This window comes from Sinocyclocheilus rhinocerous, unplaced genomic scaffold (assembly GCF_001515625.1).
Source record: "Sinocyclocheilus rhinocerous isolate Xijiao unplaced genomic scaffold, SAMN03320098_v1.1 scaffold2026, whole genome shotgun sequence".
Classification (NCBI taxonomy): domain Eukaryota; kingdom Metazoa; phylum Chordata; class Actinopteri; order Cypriniformes; family Cyprinidae; genus Sinocyclocheilus; species Sinocyclocheilus rhinocerous.
This window is the reverse complement of record NW_015624871.1, coordinates 507,667-520,980: the sequence shown is the minus strand read 5'-3', so window position 1 is coordinate 520,980 and position 13,314 is coordinate 507,667.

Sequence of the window (13,314 nt, the reverse complement as noted above, 5' to 3'; positions counted from 1 at the left end):
TGTCTCAGCAGCTTTGTGAATAGGTTTTAAGAGAAAACTCTTAGCTAAAAACATTTATTGCTATTTAGTAGAACACTTAGTGGTAAGATTAAATGTTTTGTGAATACGGGCCCTGATTCTGAAAAGTGTTATACTGCGAGATATTAGTGGTTTCTGGAAAAGATATAAATGAAACCATGCTGAATATATAAACAGCATATATAAAAATATAAACTCGTGCTGAAATACCACTGCTTTTCTCTCCACTTGCTCAGAAAGCATGATAAATAGCGAAATGTACAAATTAAATTGACTGTTTGTTCAAACTTGCGTGCTATACATTTCATCTAGACAACCAAGCAACAAAATTCAGTAAATAATCCTGATAAGAGTTTCCTTAAAGTCATGGCTCAGATGTTTTTCCACATCATGAGCACCACTGACAGAGCAACATGCTTATCACATTCTACCAAATGTTGAGCTTGGTGGTTCATTAGATCTCATTCTGCTTGAGGTGATACAGAAAACAAGCTGCGCTGTTCTGGAAAACCATTGATAGATACATGGAGTACAAGGTCAGAGTTTACTCTCCAAGCCTTAATAAAAGATAAGGAGAGCCCACCAGACTGTAAATTCCAGCAGAAGCTTGAAAAATGACACCTCAAATGTCATTCTTTCAGTGTCAGTGCATATAAGAAGATGAGAATGATCAAATAAATAAGTAAGCATTTCTGTTCTACACTGATAATAAAACCCTGGGGTTTGTCAGCATGAAGGAATCCTAAAAGACATGTAGCTCTTCATTGACTTATATATGGAAATTGATTGTCTATGAAAAGATGGACAGCGAACTGCAGAGTTCCTCAGGTGTCTTTATGAGATGCCTTCAACTGAGATGAAGAAAAAAGGCAGGGGATCAGATGAATCAGTTTTGCCTCCAGAATGGTAATTAAACATACAAGAAAGTAATCGAAGAATTACACAAGAGCATTTCTTTTCCTGGACATATCTACACAATGAAGTACATTATTTAATCACTTAAGGGGACTGGTAGAACAAGAAAGAGACTGGCTGGGAGGACCTAGTCACAAATGGCTGAAGAATTATTATTTTTTTTCTGGTGGTGTTATGAAGTTGCTCACACACACACATATATATATATATATATATATATATATACACACATTACATCCAGAACTTTGCATAAGCTTGACTCCCTTGGCGCCCAATTGTTTCCATCCAACACAATTGTTGAATGTTGAAATGCAGAACGTGCACATGGAGCATGGGAATCAGTCAGTCAAATCTTAAAAATTGATGATGAAGGTTGCCGGTCATGAACTGCAGAGAGACCTCAACATCAATCCACATCACATAATGTCTTCGCTGTTCTAATGACGGCAGAGATGTATAGGTAAAATGAGCTGCTATATGGTGAATGCAAAGATTTCCTCCAAAAAGTCTTGCCTCCTTTCAATTATCACATCAACATGTCACATTCGTAAAAGCCAGGAGGAAATAAACAGCTAGCCTCATGGGCTTCACCTGCCACCATCTCTGACATAGCCTCAGGTCACTCAGAGCCATAACCAATATACACAAACAATCCCATGAGCTTTTTTGCCAGAGTGTGGAGAGAAAACAACTCTACATTAGTATCCAAATGAAAACAAATCACAGCCCAAAATTGATTTGTCAAATGTGCACAATTTGTCAAGCATACAGGACATCCAACCAAAAGGGAAAGTAGTTTATGGTATTATGAATGTAGTTTTCAGCTGGAAAAATCAGTATTTCTTGTTTTCTTGAAAATGGGGTAAGTGAATGTAATTGTTGCACATCTAAACGCCTTTGGCGATGAAGAAAACAGGTTTCTTCAGAAATCGATGGAAAAGTGATTGCTAGACTGAAATGGTGCATTACTGTAAGAAGTGTTTCTAGGAAATTTCAATCCTGATTGTCAAACGTGAAGTGTAAATAAGTGTCTGAGTTAAAACCCAGGTGAAAAAGAAGTACTCTTAAATGTATTAAAAATGTACTTGAAATTCAGATAGTATAATTATAGTAAAATTGTACTCCTAATATGCTTTAAATGCATTAAAATGCATTGAATTGCATTTAAAATTTTATATATTATATATTATTTTTTTAAAATTATATATAATTTTTATATTCATTTTAAAAAGTATATATATTATATTTTTAAAAAGTAGAAGTACTTTGGTAATATATGCTTAATTATGCTTTTAAGGAATATGCTAAAACACAAGCATACTTTTTGTGACATTTTAGTGTATTTACAGAATACATACTCATTTGAATCTTACTTAAAGTATATTATATATATTTAAAACAATATATTATATAATATATCATTTATTTATTTATCTCTGTGGATATAGTTTTGGAACCTCGATATTTTGTGACTCTAGGTAAGTATTTCATTTCATTTTTTTTTTTTCTAGCACAGTAGCTTCATTCAATTTGACCAATCAGAGCCGAGCTTTTCAAATCGGCTTTGCAAGTAATATGTTTTCAGCAGAAATCATCCAAGTTTGGCTTTATTTTATTTTCCTGACTAGATTACCAGGTCATCTCCCGCCTCCCATGAACAACTTAATACATGCTTAAAAGGTGCATCTACCAAGTCGAAGCAGATACGGCCAGATGAAGATACTGCCCGCAGGAAATACTTCTTTTTGGTGGTAAGTTTTTACCAGCCATTTGTTTAACAAACTTTGGTGGATAGTGCTGGTGTGCATTTGCTAATGTTAGCTAACACGTGGAATGCTAACTGCTGTAACACGAAATTGACACTTACTAGCTAGTTATCTAGCAACTATAGGCACTGGGTATATGGTTGTCTAGGTAGTGGCATTTGTCTCATAACAACTATAAAAACATTGTCCAATGTATTGGCAGAAAGAATAATTTGTCGTTATAGTACACCATTAACATGCTTTTGTAAATTAAAATGAAGTTGTGTATTTATTTCTCAACAATTTGTAATTGTAACAATTGTAATAAAGTAAATGTTTAATGTAAATGAGTATTTTATTGTGAAATATTAGTTAAAATATGTTGCTTTCACATCAGCTGCTGTTGCAATAGAAGACAAATTACAATCAGATCAGAGAGACGAACAAAGAAGAGAGTGGTGTTATAATCTAATATCAATTAATCTCAAAGATTTAATTCTGGCTGACATATTTCCTAATAAAGTAACTTTTGGGGCTCTGAGTGTCATGCTAACTTTGGATTCAGCACTTCTGTTGTAGAGATGTTGGGCCTCTTCTAACCTTATGTTCATTGTAACAGAGAGTGCTGCATGGTGGATAAAAACAGGCACTCACATCAAGCTTGATGAGGATTTAGTCCTGCGTTGAAAGGTAAACTGAGAACAAAGAAATTCTAATGCATAGATATGCAAATTATAATACATATGATATTCAAAAACACTACTCAAAACCGCTGATTAATTATTTTTCCTTTCACAGACCCTGTGATGAAGCAGTTTTCAATTACCACGGTGTGTCATTTTAATTTAATGATTTTTGTACCTTTTCATATACCTTAATGTACCTTCAAAAAATATTTATTACATAATATTTTAGAATGCTGAAAAATAGCTTTATAACAAACTAATAGTATACTGGTAATACATTTATAATGAGCTGAAATGCTATTAAAAATGTACTAGAAGTACATTAAAGTGAAGCTTAAAATATAATCTAACTGAACTTCAAGAAGTATAAAAGTGTATTTTAAATAATGCAAAGTACAATAATTAAATTGCACTAAAGGTACTTTAAGTTGTTCCATTTTAACACAAATATATTGCAATTAACTTAAAATTGATCTTAAGCATATCCTAAAGAGCACTTAACATACTTAAAGTAACACATTTATTGTGCACTTAGTGTAGTATAATAAAAATATAATAAGTGCATCGATATTAGTACAACTTAAGTGTATTTCTTAAGTGAAAAAAGTGTGTTTTTTTTAAGTAAGCATCAATAGCAAGGATAGAGAGGCACCATATGTTGAGTATGGACAGAATAACTATATAACAGAGCCAATTCTCTTCTCAATTCTCTCAGTCATAGACAAATATTTCTTATCTGCCAATGTTCATTTATTATTTCAAAAATCACAAGTTTTTTGGACATTATCAACTCCCTTACAATGTAGTCCAGTGACCCTATAACTTCAGCTAATGAGGTGTTCAATACGCTCCCTGCAGTCTTATGCGTATTCTGCAGCTACAGGTCCAAGACAAGTGTAATATTATTGAAGCATTCATGATTGTCCAGCATAAGCCTTTTAATCAAAAGGTGACTTAAGTCATAACCTTGAATACATACTACACATGTAGTAGCAAGTGAACAAATCAAGGTTTTCTGAGCCTCAAGTTTGAATAGCATTACAATATCAGCCTTGGATTCATGACATGAGAATAAGCTGACTGGTCAGACACTTGGGTTTGACGCTGACACTTGAGTTGGGTACCTTGTTAAGCTTTCCTGTCAATCATGCTTGACTGACAAAGACAGTTTTCAGACAGTAGTACTAACTCAAACTAAGCATTTTTTGCTTTCTATTTTTCTTTTTTTCCCCCTGAAATATACTTAAAAAAAAAAAAATAGAATAAACACATAATAATTTTAATTCTGTTAAATTATGGTTTGGCAAAGCAGTGTTTAGATTAAATTGTCTTATCACAGGCTTTGTCACATGACCTTATAGCTTTTTTCAAGGTTGAAAATGTGTTAACATTCCTAGTTTTTCATCAGAACCCAGTGAGGCGCTGTCATGTGTATAAACACCTGCTACAACATGCCATTCAAATCTGTCAAACCCCAGTATAACACACCTGCCTGTTTATGCCCCTGCTTTTCCCATGAAGAGGTTGACATCAATCACATAAGGTGTTTTTCCATCATCATGACATGTAAATATGCTGCTTGGATAATCACATATTTAATTTTCCTTTCAGCTTTTAGAATTTTTATATTATATTGTTCCAATTAAAAAAATAAATCAAATTTAAAATATCAGATAAATGGGATATAAAAATCTCAGAGTTAAGGCATATCTCTGTAAACCTAAACAGGAGGGAGGTCTGGCACTTCCAGACTTTCATTTTTATTACAGGGTTTCTTACATAAGACTAATTTCAATGTGGTTGGATGATCATAGCGCTCCACCAATCTGGCTCCAAATAGTCCGTGATCAGTGTTTTATCCCTACAATCCGGGAGCGGTGATTCTCTCCCTTGTAACTCTGGATCATTCTACCTTCAACAGTAGTATCATAATTCAAACTATACTTCGTATCTGGAAACAGATAAAAGAACACTTCAAGATAAAGCCCCTTTCATTTATAATTCCTGTCGCTAAGAATCCATCATTTACCAGATTGGATCGGAACTTTATGCAATGGGAAGAAATGGGAGTATGTACTATAGGGGACCTTTTCATTGATGGGGCTCTGGCATCCTTTAGCCAGCTGCAATATAAATTTTAATTCCCCCAGGGTCATTTTTTTTAGATTTCTACAGATTAGGAATTATAAACGTGCTCATACACCTTCATTGGATAATACATCACCCTCAATTATTGATAAGTGTCTTGATCACTGTAAAGGAAGTAAAAAGGCATTATCGATAATTTAATTAATCTGCTACAATCCTTTATTTCTCCCAAGTTTTCTTAAGGAAGAATGGAAGAAAGAATTAGGAGTGGAAATTTCTGAGGAAGCATGGCAGACGAGTTTAAAGAATATTAATGAACATTCTATCTATCAAAGTCCCTTTAAGGCAAGTCATGTCACTCGACGGCCATCTTTGAAATGCCTATGGGGCATGCAAGTGCAGCTCCTCTTTGAATAGGGAAACATCAAATTCTCCAAAACTGTTCACCAAGTTTAAGATTAAATTTCATATTTAAAATCACCAATGAAATCTGACAATAACGGTCTCATAAATGTTGTTTATTTTGCTCAAATAGCGTAAAAAAAAAGCTTATTTCTCAGGCTAGACCAGCCAGTGCGCATGCAAAGTCCTGAGCTCACGTTTCAGAAGGCTGACTGTTTCTATAGAAACCGGGACTTCTAACAGCAGCTGCAGTGACGCGCTGACTTTACAGATTAGCGATTGGCTCTTTTACTCAGAAGGCGGGGCTTCGTTTGATAGAGCGGCCATATTGAGCGTTGCATTTTTCCCCATTCAAAACTATACGAGTGACACGTCTTGGGTATTCTATCCACCTTATTTTGCAACGCGGAAGTAAATACGATGATGTACTTCCTTATAATGTGTTAAACTTCCGTTTCGCTAGCCGGTAGGTAAGGAGAGATGTGGTGGGAGCACACACAGAACACTATTAAACACCGTGATGGTAAATATTTACCACACCGTACAACACAGTACAACACAGTGGGAGGACAAAACGAAGAAGTGGCCTGCCATAACTTATGAGGAAATTAATTATTTCGTTTTGTCGCTTGGAGTAGACGGGTCTTCGATGCGGAATTATAACTGAGCACTGAGGCATATCAGTACGTGCACAGCGGAAAAGTCGGTCGAGTGCTGGTACATGAAACAGAAAGTGAATTTGTGTTTTTAAAAGCAGACGTGAATCCCAGTACTGTTATGTGATTGCATTGAGGATTTAGGTAACTGGTAAATGACTAATGTCTCCTTTTTCTCTTTCATCTGTGAAAGCACTTGTTGATAGTTTTAAAGTAGCAATGAAATATATTTTTTTTGTCCTTATCCATAAACTGATTACTATACAGTGCAGAATTAGGGCTGATTAATTGCATCCAAAATAAGTTATAACTAAAATATATGCGTGTACTTTTTAATTATATATATATATCATATTTATTTATATAACTTTTTAATTTGGATGCAATTAATCGTTTGACACCCCTATTCAGAATGTTTTCCATTTGTTCCATGAGTTTTGAAAAGGTGACAAATTGATGATTATTTACCTAGCATTGCTAAACTGCATTATTTTCAGTGGGGAAAAAATCTAAATAAACTGCACCTTGACATTTTAATTGTGTGTTTGTGTGTGTGCAAATATAAGGAGAAAAGTAATATAAGTAATATCTTGAAAATATATGTGTAAAAACAGTATATTTAATGGTCACACTGAATAATTCCAAACAACTACACAATGTATCCAAAATTACTACACCATTCTAAATTTCATATAAAATGCCATGGAATGTAGACTCTCATGTGCTCCTCCATTGTATCAATCCAGTAGGAGATAATTCGGCTCACTACACTCTGGGACACATCAAAGCGTTCAGCAAGATCTCCTTGAAGTAAAGTCAACTTCAGCTTTATCATGGTCATCAGAATTTGATCCATTATGTGCATCTTAAAATTGGAAGTGTAGAATTGCTGGAGATATTTAACATGTTCTTTAAAGACACTAAGGGTGAAGCCAGTGTACAATAAAGAGCTAGTGTCATTCTTGAGAATGGCAAGGGCTAAGGGATCTTCACTGTGGAACTGTGTTGCCTTGTGTAACATTATTTTATCCCCTGAGGCATAAGTGTGGTCTGTCAATGCCTGGACCTTCAACTGTGTGCAGGCATCACTGTACTGAAGTGGCAGCTGCAGTAGCTCTGTTTGTGCGGTCTCATGGTCACCTTGCTCTTCATCTGCAAAACACATCACTGAAGTCAGGCAGATGCTTTTGGATCCCATTCACTTCCATAGTATTATTTCTTACTACTATGGAACTGAATGGGACCCGAGTTTTGCTTGGTTACAAACATTCTTCAAAATATCTTCCTTTGTGGTCAGCAGAGGTATTACAAAAAAGTAGCAAAAGTATTTTGTACATGGCACCATGGTGTTCCAGTAGCAGTACAGTGATATTTTTATTCAGTACAATCACAGTACTTGGCTTTAAGGGATAGTTCACCCAAAAATGAACATTTGCATTATTTACTCAACCTCGAGTTGTTCTAAACCTGTATAAATTTCTTTGTTCTACTGAACACGAAGGAGGATATTTGGAATAATGTTAATATACAAACTATTCTTGGATCCCATTCACTTCCATAGTATTATTTCTTACTACTATGGAACTGAATGGGACCCGAGTTTTGCTTGGTTACAAACATTCTTCAAAATATCTTCCTTTGTGGTCAGCAGCAAAAAGAAATGAACACAGGTTTGGAACAACTCGAGAGTAAGTAAATGACAGAATTTTAATTTTAGCTATCCCTCTATGCGCTTTTTTGTAACAGTTTTCTTGGTTCCTCGAGGGAACGAGACGCTGCGTCTCTGTGCCATACTTCCGGCGTCCCTGCCGGCGTTTGCTTCATTCCTAGAAGCTGACGCTGGCTCCGCCGCACGTGCTTTTATAGCTTCCTGGTCATTACGTCACCCGCCCGTGACGTCTCGCCCATCTATTGGTCTGATTACACACGAGGTTCAGAGCCCGTCACGCTGAAGGGCGTTCCCCTAGCGTTTCCAACGCAGCGTCTCGTTCCCTCGAGGAACTAGGGTTACATACGTAACCTGAGACGTTTTCTACTGTTATCAACAGCTTAAGCTTAGTACTAAATATTATTAATGCCCAATAGGAGTGTCATCGATAAAGAAATAGTTTAAACAATGTCTTTTGTTAGAGCACGTAACTTAACAAGAAGCTGTAACATACCTGTTTGTGGATATATCCTGACGAGACGTCGCTTCGGAGTCTTCACTGGAGCATCGTTTCTCGGGGAATGGATGGTTTTCCGTGGGTCTGCCATCAACAAAGTGGAAAGAGCAAACGTACGGAAGTTTCAGTGGTTTCTTTAAGTTTAAGGCTTTTAACCAAAGCCGACGAACTTCTTCTCCCTTCGGAGGGGCATGCAAATCATTGGGTGCCCGACATCCACATTCAGCTCTGATGGTCAAAACAAATGTCTTGCAGGTATTTTTTTATGCTTAAACCAGCTATTATGGCACCCCCTAACTACACAAAGTACGCCAGTCTTTCTGTGGTGCGGTCCATATTAAAAGTAAACTAGCCTGTAAAATCTACACAGTGACCGCAAAACTACGGAATCACAATACAACTACTATTAGTGGAAGTGCTTTACCAGAAATCTGACACATTATAGTTCGAAAATGGCGGCGCCCGCGCGTGAAAAATAAGGTGGATAGTCTTTGTATCAGGCCTTATTCAGCTTAAAGTCATTCACAGACTACAATATTCAAAAAAATAAACATCCAAAATGCTTCACCTCTTTGTGACAAATGTAATTCAGTAGATGCTGATTTGTCCCATAGATTTATTTTTTGCTCTGAGATACAGGGTTATTGCAATGGAATTTTTTATGTGCTTTCTGAGATTTTTAGGGTGCAAATGCAGCCGGATCCGGCACATTCTGGGACTTTCTGAAAGTATGCATACATTATCAGGAGCACAACACAAACTTCTTGCATACGGTTTAATTACTGCCAAGAAGTTACTACTGCTGTTCTGTAAGAAAATGGAGGCTCCTACAGTCAAATTATGGCTTGGAGAGATGATTTCTACTTTACATTTGGAACGAATTAGATACTGTTTCAAATTTGAGCAGTTTGACAAAATCTGGCACCCATTTCTCTTGTTATCTTGATGGAAACCCTATGGACTAATGCATCATTTGTTAATGTAATATTTGTAATATTATTCTTCATCATATTTGACAATTTAATGTAAACAGGTCTGGTAAGGGATGGTTTGTGATGTTTTTTTTCCCCTCTCTTTTCTAATTTTGATTGTATTCTTTGTACAGGTAAAAGAGGCGAAATATGTAAGATTGCAAAACCATCTCCAAAATCTTTGTCTTTTAATAAAACTCCTCTGACAAAAATAAATAAATAAATAATATCAGAAAAAACAATTAGGTCACGCTCAGTACCAATGGCAATAGTCCTGGAACTCACTGAACATTTTGGAGAATCTCTAGGTATCTATATAGTTTCTCAAGACTTTTTCCTTATGATGGAGTTATTGGATGAACTGTTGACTGTCTTTAGAGCTCTTGAAGGAAATTATGGGATCCGTTTTGTTCTTCAGAAAACTGGCATTTTTAAAAGGGTACCTGGAGGTTCTCCAGTGGGTCCTTCAGTAGTGCTGCAATATGTGTCCTGTTTTTACATTGTATTAAAGGGATGGTTCACCCAAAAATGAAAATAGTTGATGCCAGCTATTAACTTCCATATTTTTTCCATACTATTGAAGTCAATGGCTACTGTCAACTGTTTGGTTTCCAACATTCTTCAAAATATCTTCTTTTGTTCAACAGAAGAAAGAAACTCATACAGGTCTGGAACAAATGAAGGGTGAGTAAAAGATGACAGAATTTTCATTTTTGGTGAACTATCTCTTTAATATCCAATTACAAGAGGTCAGGACAAGAGGTCAGGCAAGACAAATCACTACTTGCACCTGGTTGTCGAAATAAATTATAAATAAAACATTAACTAAGCTAAAAGCGAGTTGTACAAGTTATAAGTGTTAGGCAACACAACATTATAATGCACAGTATTAAAACTGGATATTTGTTTTAAGATTTAAACATTTAACAGTGCTATTAAATTATTCGTGTTTTTAAAGTGGTCATATGATGCGATTTCAAGTTTTCCTTTCTCTTTGGAGTGTTACAAGCTGTTCGTGAATAGATAAGATCCCTAAAGTTGCAAAGACTAAAGTCTCAAACCCAAAGAGATATTCTTTATAAAAGTTAAGACTGGTCCATGCCTTCCTAAAACGCCTCGTTTAAACACGCCCCCACATATCTACGTCACATGTGGAAATATTTACATAATGCGCCCAAATGTGCACGCATAAGTCATTATAATCAGTAATTATGTCCCCACTGGATGCAACAAATGCCTCGTTTATAATGGGTTTTATTGGTGTTGTCTCATCGCGCCGGGACACGGCATCACAGTATGGTAAGGGGCGTAACATTTCCGTCACACACTTGAGGAATTCGGCCAATCAAAACACACTAGATAGCTGGCCAATCAGCATACACCTCGCTTTTCAGACCGATGAGCTTTGTAAAAATCGATGCATTTCAGAAAGGCGGGGCATAGAGGAGAAACAATAATGTACAGTACGTGGAAAATAATGTGTTTTTTGAACCTTAAACCACATAAACACATTTCATTACACCAAATACACAAAATAATGTTCTTTTTTAGCAACGTCATATAACCCCTTTAAAGATTTGCAGAAATAATCATGCGCAATTAAATATCAAATCGTGGCCAAAATATATTGACTGATAAAAAAAAATCTAATATTGGTGGATAAAGAATATATTACTGATATTTTGTGCATCTTCACTGTATGTTGATAAAGCACAAACTAACACACTGGCAGAGATTATAACCCTTGTTTTAACACAGGTGAGCAGGCGTTTCTTTTCTGAGCAGGCCATATAAGTGTAAGTGGCATTTGAGAAACCCTAAATGGTGTCTCGGGTATCTTTTCATTTTCACAGTGGTTAGGGAAGCAAAAATGGCACATTCACATAAGCAATCAAGCTGTTCCTCTGTCTAAGACTATAACTTAGACAGCTGGAGCAAAAGTCAGTAGATATGGGGGCACAGATGGAGCACAAAACAGGTTGTTTCATTTCCCTCCAAACAATTGTGTCTGAATGGGCTCCATGCTGTTGACTATGATTTATCCAAGATCACACAGGTTCATGTGGTTTAAAGGAAGTGCACTTCTTGTTTTGCCAGCTTATGGTATAAGGAAGTCAAAGAATAATTTAAAAGGAAATGGGAAAGAACTGCTCATGTCTTCTCAAATCCTGTTCCTAGGTCGGGTCACAAGATTTAATACTGTCTAAAGTAACATTTTAGAAGGTGAAGTCTCTTTATCTTATGTACATTGTCAGTGATGTCCTGTAACAAAGGAAATGATGTGCATCATACAGGGCTGAGCGATTTTATTTGAAATCAACTGCCACATTTTCCTCCACAGTAGAATTATAAGCCTGCAAAAATATAAACGTTGGTTATAAACCAAGTCTAGTCCATCACTAGGCTTTTAGAAATGCTTTTTAAGCCAAGTCCCATTCCAGTTGAAATGCTTTTATAACCGTTTCACAAATTACAGAAGAAAGTGATGACTAAGATACATGTTCCCAGCCATAGAGAAAGTACAAGCCTTGAGGTACTTCACATACTGTAAGTGCTACACTGTAACTGTGCTTCTCTCTCTCTCTGTCTTCCCCATCCTTCATTTCCATGTCGACCCCAAGGCACAAAGGCCTCAGCAGAACACATTGCCAGAACTTCATACACATCTTCTCAGAAACACTCAACTAAATGCAAGTGACACAGGCATCGCCGAGATTTCACGGTTGTCACTCAACGCTTGAGAGGGAAGATTCCTCTATGGAGTCACACAAAGAATTGCATAAGCCACCAAAGTAGCAAACTCAGGATGCAGCCATTTAATTGCTGTGATTCAGACTTCAGACATGAAGTCAGTTGTTTGAGTGATTTCATGTGCTTTCATGTATTTTCTGTTTATTAATTTCAGAAACCTTAAACTTCTCTGCTACTAACGCATTGATGAGCAATCACTAAACGTTCCACATCACCTGCATGTTCCAGAAACCCAGTTGGGGGTCAATGCTTTATTTGCATCTCATACTAAAAATGTCTCATACTCTTTTCAACGTCAAATGTTCCTCAGTTTCCCTTTCTGTTCAGATCTGAATCTTTGAAGAGGCTCATTGGTCTGGCAAGGTCTTGGTATTCTGACTGATGAAGGTTACGCCACAGACTCTGGGAAGAGACACAAGGAATGACAGAGATGCAAATGTCACTGAGTCCTGATAAGAAAGTAAGAGGGCCGATGCTTAATTTAGCATACCGTGATAATAGCAATGCTGGAGTTCGACAGTGGGAATACAGTGGGAATAAACACAGCTCTGCTGTTGAATAGACTAATTAAAGGGGTCATATGATGCGATTTCATTTTTTCCTTTCTCTTTAGAGTGTTACAAGCTCTTGGTGCATAAAGAAGATCTGTAAAGTTGCAAAGACTAAAGTCTCAAATCCAAAGAGATATTCTTTATAAAAGTTAAGAGTTAGCCACACCTACCTAAAACGGCTCGTTCGAACACGCCCCCACATACAGTGGGGCAAAAAAGTATTTAGTCAGCCACCAATTGTGCAAGTTCTCCCACTTAAAAAGATGAGAGAGGCCTGTAATTTTCATCATAGGTATACCTCAACTATGAGAGACAAAATGAGAAAAAAAAATCCAGAAAATCACATTGTAGGATTTTTAAAGAATT